Source organism: Nanorana parkeri, unplaced genomic scaffold (genome assembly GCF_000935625.1).
Source record: "Nanorana parkeri isolate BGI_ZX_2015 unplaced genomic scaffold, ASM93562v1 scaffold546, whole genome shotgun sequence".
Lineage (NCBI taxonomy): Eukaryota > Metazoa > Chordata > Amphibia > Anura > Dicroglossidae > Nanorana > Nanorana parkeri.
In genome coordinates, this window is record NW_017306814.1 from 554,133 (window position 1) to 554,586 (window position 454).

The following is a 454-nucleotide window of genomic DNA, read 5'->3' on the forward strand; positions in this document are numbered from 1 at the left end:
ACTCACAGCTCGGGATTCACTCACTCACTCTCTCCGGGCACCAGCTCCAGTCGCGTTCACGAGTCCTCCCCGAGGACCGTGCGCGCTCCCGCGGGCCGCGAACTCACTCACTCTCTCTCACACACACGCATAGTACGCCCCGCCCACCGAGCTGCCCTCCCCTTGCCACACAGCCCCGTGACGTCACACGGCCACCAGGCATAATTTATGCAAGAATTCACTAGTGCTGTTCATTCAGCTCTCTGCTCTCCCCCTCCTCCTCTTAAAGGCGCAGAAGCCTATTTTCTCGCACTCTGTGGAGTCAGGGATGTGTAGTCAACAAATGTGGAAAATTTGTTGACATGGAGCCCACAAATTCAGAAATACTTCACAGAGCACACACATCATTCCCACCAGTCCCTGCTCGCCCAAGGAGCTTATCATTGAATGTCCTTTTCACAGTAGCAACCATACG